Raw genomic sequence first — 8411 nt, 5'->3', positions numbered from 1 at the left:
TCATTGGAAGAGCTCTTTGGTCTAGAAAGCTGGAGTCCATACTGACACAGCTTCCTTAGTCAGACGTGCCTTTAGATGATGATGATCCTGCATCTGTTTACATGGCGGTGAGCTGAGTGGTTAAGCTAATGAGAGTGTACTTAAGAGCTGGTATCTGGAGTCATGCAGACCCAGGGTCACATGTGAACTCGGCTACACTTGGGCAAGTGACCTAATCTTCTCTGGGTCTGTTTCTTCATCTATAAAATGGGGTCAGTGATAATAAACGCCTTGTAGAGCAGTGGCAAGAATTCAGCGTGTTACATGTCAGGTGTTAGAACACTGCCTTCTCCATAGAAAGAGCCCAAACGCCTTCCCCTCCCCCTCCTTCTCCTGCTACTATTGCTACTCCTCCCCTTCCTCCATCACTTCTTCCTCTTCCTCGTCATCGTGATGATGATGATGATATTATCACCCACATCCTGTGTCTGGGTCTTAACACAGTGGTGCTGACTTCCCACTGCTATCCACACCTCTTGCTCAGTTCCTACGGTGATGATGCCGGGTCATCCTGTGACCTCTAGGCTCCCCCCACGTGACACGGATCCACTTGCATGGGGAACTGGGCCTGTACCATCATCTGCTTATCTCACTTATTTTTCTTTAGCGCTGCTGCCTGTGAGTGGTGTTCTTTGAGCGTCCTAACTGGGAAGCAGTTGGTAGTTTTGCACAACTGGCTGCTGTGGTTTCTGAAGCACCTACGTCGTGCCAGCATTTTACGTCGTCCCTGAGCCTCAGCACAGCCTCAGGATGTAGGGTCTGCGATACACTTTCTACAGCTGTGTAAACTGACGCCCAGAGGTTTACCTGCTGGGAAGAACCATAGGAGATTGCTATTTTTGTAGATTGAAATAGTATAATGGCCATTTCGAATGGTTTAACCTAATACTTTCATCATACCGCATAAATGTTTTTCACACACTTAAAAAAATGGTCCTGGGAATTCCCTGGCGGTCCAGTGCTTAGGACTTGGTGCTTTCACTGCCGAGGGCCCGAGTTCAATTCCTGATGGGGAACTAAGATCCTACAAGCCATGCGGCTCGGCCAAAAAGGATATTTTCTTATTTCTTCTAACCAGAATATTACCTGAAAGGACACATTTAAAAAATTGTGGTCATGCCCTTTTCCAAGCACTTCACAATGTGACTCAGTCCTCACAACAGCCTTATGAGGTGGGTGCTGTTATCGGAACCCTCATTTTACAGACGTGGAGCCGAGGCACAGAGACGTTAAGGAGCTTGTCCAAGGCCACACGCCAAGAGGTGGCAGAGACACAACGTGGACACAAGCGGTCTGGGCCTGGAGCCTGGGCTCTAAGCCTCCTGAATCTTGGGGTAAGGGGCTTTTTCTTGAGTAAGCAGCATTTTTGCTGCCGTGGACTTTGGACAAGTGGGGGATGGAAGGGCACGGGCCTCCCTGAGCACCTCCGTGAACCTGTGTTAGGTGCTCTGTGTACCCTCTCATCTAACTTTAGCAGGAGACTTGTGATGTTTTCCTCACCTCCCATTTTACAGGTGAGGAAAACCAGCTGGATTTCAAGCCTCCTGGTGTCTGACTGCAGAGCTCTGTCTGTCCTTATGCTGGGTGCTGCTTCCCTCTCCTTTCACTCCTCCTGTGGTGGAATTACCGCTGCGACCGTTGTCAGGAATCCGGTTTCTCAACCTCCTGCTCTTTGCTCTGTTGAGACAGAGCCCTGGCCACTGCACTGCCCTTAACTCTCAGACTGGGATTCGGGTCGCCAATGGGGTCTTCTTTAAATGATTGAATCATCATGGTAGGGCACAAAAGTGCCTTGTTGGGATTTTATACGGATTTGGGTTCATTTATGTGGGTGAAAATGAATAGAATCAGACGGGGGGCCCTTGGACGTGCCCTTCTAATCCCCATTAACATTGGATAAAGCCTGCCAGTTCCCGGAGAGATTTCTCACGTGGAGACAATGGTAAGAAGCAGCAGTGCATCTTCTCCAGCCTGTGGCCACACTCCAATGTCTTACTAACAAAGCAGGCAGTCTGAGTCTGGACAAGAGCTTTCTCTCCTGCTCAGGTTGGCAACTTGCTAGCAAGACTACCTTTTGAAAAATGCTGAGAGATATTATTTATTTTTAATTAACATTTTAATTTTGAGGTATTTATAGATTCACATGCAGTTGTAAGAAATAATACAGAGCTCTCATGTGCCTTCTACTCAGTTTCTCCCAAGGGTAACATCTTGAAACTCTATAGTACGATATCACAACACTGATACAGTCAAGATACAGAATTGTTCCATCACCACAACCATCCTTCATGCTGCTTTTTCGGAGACATGGCTGCTTCCCTTTCACTCCTGCCATCCCCTATCCCTGCCCCCTGGCAATCACTGATCTGTCCTCTAGTTCTATAGTTTTGTTGATTCAAGGATGTTATATAAAGAGAATTATATAGAATGTGATCTCCTGAGATTGTCCCTCCCCTCCCCCCACCCCACCCCAGCATAATTCCCTGGAGATTCATCTAAGTTCTTTTGAGTATTAATAATTCATTTCTTTTAAATTGGTGTAATCACTATGGAAAACAGTATGGAGGGTCCTCAAAAAAGCTAAAAATAGAGTTGCCAGCAATCCCACTTCTGGGCATATACCTGGACAAAGCTACAATTCAAAAGGACACATGCACCCCTGTGTTCACAGCAGCACTAACCACAACAGCCAAAACATGGAAACAACCTAAACGCCCATCAACAGACGAATGGATAAAGAAGATGTGGTACATATATATATATATATATATATATATATATATACACACACACACACACACCATGGAATACTACTCAGCCATAAAAAAGCATGAAATAATGCCATTTGCATCAACATGCATGGATGGGCCTAGAGATTATCATACTAAGTGAAGTAAGTCAGAAAGAGAAAGACAAATACCATGTGATATTACTTATATGTGGAATCTAAAATATAACACAAATGAATCTATCTATGAAATAGACTCAGACATAGAGAACAGACTTGTGATTGCCAAGGGGAAGCGGGGGTGGGGGAGGGATGGACTGGGAGTTTGGGATTAGTTGATGCAAATTATTATATATAGAATGGACAAACAACAAGGTCCTACTATATAACACAGGGAACTATATTCAATATCCTATGATAAACCATAACGGAAAAGAATATGAAAAAGAATGTATAGATATGTATAACTGAATCACTTTGCTGTACAGCAGAAATTAACATTGTAAATTAACCATTCTTGAATAAAATAAATTCAAAAAAATAACATTCCTTTTTATTGTTGAGCTGTATTCCAAGCTATGGCTCTGCCACAATGTAACCATTAAATTGTTGAAGAATATCCAAATTGTTTCCGGTTTTTGACTATTATGAATAAAGCTGGTATTGACATTTGTGTACAGGGTTTTGTGTAAACATAAGTTTTAATTTCTATGGTATAAATATCCAAGAGTGCAATGGCTGGGTCTTATGGTAGTTGAATGTCTAATTTTATAAGAACCTGCAAAACACTTTTCCAGAGTATCTGTACCATTTTACATTCCCACCAGCAATGCATGAAGATCCAGTTTCTCTGCATTCTTGACAACATTTGGTATTGTCACGATTTTCTCTTTTAGACATTCTGATGGGTGTATAGTGATATCTTATGGTGGGTTTAATTTGTATTTTCCTATTGGGCTAATGAAGCTGAACATCTTTTCATGACTTATGTGCTTTCTGTTTATCCTTTTTGGCAAAATGTCTCTTTTATGTCTCTTGCCCATTTTCTAATTGGATTTTTTTTAACTGTTGAGTTTAAGAGTTAAAAAAATATTACAGGTGCTAGTCTTTTGTTGGATATGTGGTGCGCAAATATCTTCTTTCATTCTGTAGTTTGTCTTTTCTTTTCTTAACAGGGTCTTTTGCAGAGCAAAACTTTTAAATTTTGATGAAATCCAGTGTGTCAACTTATCAGTTTAAGGATTGTGCTTTTGGTGTCAAATCTAAAAACTTTTTGCCTAGCCCTAGATCATGAAGATTTTTGACTGTTCTTGGTTGTTGTTTTTTTTTCCTAGAAGTTTTATAGTTTTGTTTTACATGTAAGTCTGTGATCCATTTTGAGTTGATTTTTGTATAAGGTGCAAAGGTTTAGGTTAAGATTCATTTCTCTGCCTGCAGGTATCCAATTCCAGCACTGTTTGTTGAAAAAGCTCTTTCTCCTCCATCGAGTTGCATTTGCATTGATTTCTTTTAAGATTTTAAGAATTGATGATTTTCTTATCAAGGCAAATATACTGGGCCACATAAGCGCCTACGGTTTGTACAATAAATTTGAGTTGCTTGTGTAGCTAATTATAGTCAGGACATCCACAAGGACAGTTCAGCTGAGGGATCCTGGGGGTCAGGACTTGATGGCATCTGTGGGGGAGTGAGAGTCAGGGCCCGGGGACTCTTCATGGGAGGCTGAGCTTCTCTGGAGTTTTGCTGCTGCCGGGCAGCTGGGCCGCTTCCTCTTCCAGGCAGGGGTGGTGACGCTGGGTGTTCTGGATTGGCCTGGGGCACACTGACCTGCTGGTGGACTTGACCTTGTGGAAGGCATGGGCATGACCGGGTTAGGTTCCCACTTCGTCTCACCCGTCATCTGCAGCCCTGCCTGATCCCTGGTGATCTCAGCTGTCAGTTCCTGTGAGGTTTCCCCCACCCCGACCCCCAGTGCAGCCTCCAGCAGCTGGCAGTTTCAAAACTTGTATCTAGAGCACGCAGGACTCCAGTGCCATCTTGGGAGTGTGGGTTTGCAATGAAAAATTTGTGATTATTTTTAAATGTTTTCTATTACACACAGGTGTTCACTAGAGAAAAACCTAGATAGCACAGTTCAGCAAAATTTATCTGTAATCCCCATACCCTGAGATAATCCCTGTGAACACAAAATTATTAATTTTGGAAGGAAGATTTTTTTTTTTCTCATTTCTTTCACCAGCTGGACCATCAAGACACAAAGCTGGTTTGGAAAAAAAAAGAAAAGAAAAAAAGAAATTGTTCTCTCATTGGCTGCATCTGGAGAGAGGTTTTGACACTGCGGATGGCGCCACAGATGGGGCCTGTGTGTGTGAGGGCACAGGTCAGCGCTGGCAAATGCAACTTCACCCAAAGGTGGGGTACCAAGGCCGGTGGGACCAGTGCTTCCAGAATGATCTCTTGTTTCCGCTGCTCAGCTGTCCAGGATCATGGCTGCGGACATCAAAGCCATGTCTAAACACTGTTATCTGGCCCTATCCTTTGCCCTGGCTGTGGAAGGGGTCTCCCCACAGGGAGCTCTGGAGAGCAGAGCCCCTGCCTTCCGTCCGACTATTAATTCCACGTTAAGAGCGGATCAGTAGTATTTGCATTAGCCATGTACATCCGCCTCTCTGTTTTGTTCTGAGAAAAAATTTGTTTACTTACCTAATTAAAAGATTAAAAAGCATTTTCTTTACATTTCTTTACGTTATGTGTGTTAATTGCAGAAAAGTTATAAAACACAGAAGAATACAAAACCCCAAACTATAATTCCTCCACCTAGAAATAACCATTGTTTGCCTTTTAGGAAGTTCTTCTTGTCTTTTTCATGTTCACATACAATAGAAATTTTACAAAAAAGTGCCATCCACCTGTACATACAGTTTCCCTGTAGGTGTGCTAGGACTCGTCAACCATGTCATTGCTGTAAACATTCTACTGCACAAATTTTGGTATCTGCAGAGTTCTATCATATATCATTTTTACATAATTTCTTTACATTTTATTAAAAATATTAAGATGGTATTGTTACCTTTTCTGCTTAGCAAACAATTCTTATTGTAGCAACTAAAACATTGTGTATAAAATTACCTGCTTTTGTTTATTGTAGGAACTTTGTAAAGGTATATTCAAGTAATAGATTGTTACTTTGCTAGTTCAAATGGTTCTGGCCACTTGGAATAAGGGAACCACTGAGACTGACTCAGTTTTGCTGAACAAATAGTGGATGCTTGACATCTTTACAGCAGGGAATGGGTCCTGGTCAGACTTCTGAACACATGGGCACCTCTGTGGGGGAAAGGCTCACAAGGGGAACAGCAGATCGGTCCCCCGTGCATTTTCCTAGGCCAACTTTTGGCTAAGAAACATTAAGAGAGAAAGTGTAGAGAGTCCTGGCAAACTAGTTTGATTTCGGTGTTAGCCTGCGATGTAAATGTAACAGATGATGAGATACCGTTTTACTCCACATTTTCATCTATGATGTGACTGGGCCGTGATGCCGGGCTCAGGTTTTTGGTCCCATCTTAGAGTCCTCGGTCAAGCGCTGTGCCAGGCTCTTTGTCCTGACCACACTGCATGTCATCGCCTGTTCACCTGCACCTTCCCTGCATGGATTGCCCAGATTTTGAAGGCAGGAAACCAGGCTCCATCACTCGGGCACCCATGGGACCCCAGCTGAGTGCTGCAGCCTCCTGGCCTATGAACACGTTCAACTCCTTTAATTCAGTGTGTGCCCTAAGACTTTGCAGTTATTCACATAGGTCCCAAGCTCTTTTGAGTAAATCGCGACAGTGGTGGTGGGAGCTGAGAGGCAAAAGGATGTAACTGAGAGGACGGCATCTTGTTTCCACTATGGGATTCTTTCCATGATGGGATGTGAAGAATTTTAGACAGGTTTCCTGAATTACTGTAACCCAGTTCATTACTAAGGGAAGGTGCTTTTAGATACTATTTTATATTATACTTTTACCAAAGGAAAAGATAATTTTGAGATGCTTCTTGTTAGGTTTGCTATATTTTGTTTTCAGGAATCATAATTTTTTTTTGGCCATGCCGTGTGGCTTGTGGGATCTTAGTTCCCCAGCCAGGGGTCCAACCCGGGGCCTCGGCAGTGAGAGTGCCTAACCCTTGGACTGCCAGGGAATTCCCGGGAATCATACTCATAGGGTTCCCTTTCTACTTATGTTTGGGCGGAACTGATTTTTTTTTTTTTACTCATTAGAGCCTGGATTTCCTTGTAAGTTTACAGAACCCGTACAACTTGGCGCCTCCCTCAGTTCAGCTGTTTGCTCCTTTATTAGTGAATCTGAATAAAGGCAATAATAACAAATAGGATGAAAATATTTACTGGCCACAAACATTGTATCAGGTGCTTCATCTGTATCTCCATCTACTTTATGTATCGTTTCATCTGTAGCACCTCGTACAGTGAAGGCTTATAGGGGGTTCTATAGGGCTTAGAGAAGGGATGCATGATTTAATGCTCCTAACAAGCCCGCAGAGGTAAGTTTTATTGTCTCCACTTCAGAGTTGAGAACTAGAGGCTGAGAAAGCCCCAAGGACAGGGTCATGCAGCTTGAAGGGGTCAACTGGGATTCAAACCGAAGTCTATGCAGCCTTAAGGCTGTGTTGGTGCCACTGGGTTGTCCAGTTTCTGGGGCGGGGGGTGCGCAGGCTTCATAGACAGAGCTGGAAAAGGAGGGGCAGTGGCGCTGACTGATACAAGAGCTTTCCAGAGGGTTAAGGGACCACGTTGTGGTTGTAGGGGCCTCATCTCAGCCCCCAGCTTGGATAGAGGTTTCACACATGCCCGAGGTCAGAGCTGAGCTCCCAGCGCAGACACCCTTGTAGTTCTAAGGCTGTTGGACGATGTCATTTACTGTTTTATTGGTTTCCTCAGAAATTCTCGTGAGGTACTTCTGTGGGGAAAAAATAATTAAAAAAACAACAAAAAAAACGGTTACTTCCTAACCTTAGTAATTCCTGATGTGGTAGAAACAGAGACTCATCAGCCAGCCAGAACATGTTAGTGTAGCAGCAGCTGCTACTTATTATCTTAAAATTCTCTTTCGATCTTGATATACTTTAGTGGAATGACAATATTTCTTTCCAACTTTTAATTTTGATACAATATTCTTTTTGCAGTGATGTAACAAAAACGTTTCCAAATCTCTGTATTATATATACTGAGTTTAGAGAAAGGCACACATTCACCAAGATCACCATCAATAATAGACACGGCCCCAGAATATTGATTGTGTCCTTGAGGAAATCCAATAATAACAAATCGATGAATTATAACACATGATGAAAGTGGTTGAACTCACCTGTAAACAGACATTGGGAGGAAAGCAGTAGTAAAGTGTGCTACTAATAACTATTAAATTGGGGGAGATGATGATGTTTAGTGTTGGCAGACATTCAGGGGTGGTGCAAGGGGGCAGAGAGACGGAGCAATTTGCTTGTAGCTCTGTGATGAAGAAGTGACAGGCTGGCATCAAAGCTGCCACGTTTGCTTATTGCTACGACAATTATTTATTGAACGCCCGCCGTGTGTCAGGCACCGGGGACAGACTGGTGAGCCAACCGCCCCCCCCCCCCCCCC

Source organism: Lipotes vexillifer, unplaced genomic scaffold (genome assembly GCF_000442215.2).
Source record: "Lipotes vexillifer unplaced genomic scaffold, Lipotes_vexillifer_v1.1 scaffold390, whole genome shotgun sequence".
Taxonomy (NCBI): domain Eukaryota; kingdom Metazoa; phylum Chordata; class Mammalia; order Artiodactyla; family Lipotidae; genus Lipotes; species Lipotes vexillifer.
Note: the sequence above shows the minus strand (reverse complement) of the source record.